This window comes from Humulus lupulus, chromosome X (assembly GCF_963169125.1).
Source record: "Humulus lupulus chromosome X, drHumLupu1.1, whole genome shotgun sequence".
In the NCBI taxonomy this organism is placed as follows: domain Eukaryota; kingdom Viridiplantae; phylum Streptophyta; class Magnoliopsida; order Rosales; family Cannabaceae; genus Humulus; species Humulus lupulus.
The window spans coordinates 214502027-214503032 of record NC_084802.1 but is presented as its reverse complement, the minus strand read 5'-3'; the positions used below and the strand labels follow the sequence as shown (position 1 = coordinate 214503032).

The following is a 1006-nucleotide window of genomic DNA, read 5'->3' as shown; positions in this document are numbered from 1 at the left end:
GGATTGTAAGAGTTCGAATATGGGTTGTTACGGCTCACATTTTGATTCCCCAAGTAACAAACTGATGCAGGATTTGATGGACAGCTGTCAAATGTGTGCCCATCTCCACAATAAACACAAGAAACATCTGCCACTTGGCCCATAGCAGCTGGCTGTACCATTCCCCCCAAACTCATGTTCTTGAGAAGGTTAGTCATTGAAGAAACTTGAGCTGTCAAAGCTGTCAATGCATCAACTTCAAGTAAACCAGCCACTTTTCGACTTGTTGAGGCTCTAACATTGGACCATTGATAATTGTTGCTAGCTATCCTCTCCAAAATCTCATAGGCTTCATTATAGGACTTAGAGAGAATAGCCCCATTGGCTGAAGCGTCTAACACCATACGAGTGGAAGAATTGAGCCCATTATAGAAAGTCTCCATTTGTATACAATGTGGGATCCCGTGGTGTGGGCACTTTCTCAATAATTCCTTGAATCTCTCCCACGCTTCACAGAATGATTCATCTTCCAGCTGCTGAAATGACATGATTTCATTGCGAAACTTGGCATTTTTGGTAGGGGGAAAGTACTTCATCAGGAATTTTTCAGCCAACTCATTCCATGTAGTCACCGAGTCGGGAGGAAGAGTGTTGAGCCAAGCTCTAGCTCGATCCCTCAAAGAGAAAGGGAACAATTTCAACCTTAGGGCCTCATCAGTCACTCCTTGTAGCTTGAAGGAGTCACTCACCTCCAAAAATGAACGAAGATGAAGGTGAGGATCCTCAGTAGGCAGCCCACTAAATTGACCCACTGTTTGCAACATTTGGAACATCACGGGCTTTAACTCAAATTGGGGTGCTTGAATTTCAGGCCTAACAATGCCCGGATTGAGCTCATTAAACATGGGGGCAGCGTACTCCCTTATGGCTCTCTCTCTATCATCAGCCATAGCAATTGTATTAGTGACATTATTAGCACCCTCAACTCCTTCAACCTCTTCAGCCATATTAAGGCGATTTTGAGCCC

The 1006-nt window shown here is 44.3% G+C and overlaps 1 non-coding gene across 1 annotated transcript; it reads left to right on the top strand.

Moving 5' to 3' along the window:
• Positions 1-438: 438 nt before the first annotated feature.
• Positions 439-544, top strand: LOC133807788 (small nucleolar RNA R71). Its single transcript, XR_009879681.1, has one exon. It is a non-coding gene; the product is annotated as a small nucleolar RNA R71 (small nucleolar RNA).
• The last annotated feature ends 462 nt before the right edge of the window (positions 545-1006 follow it).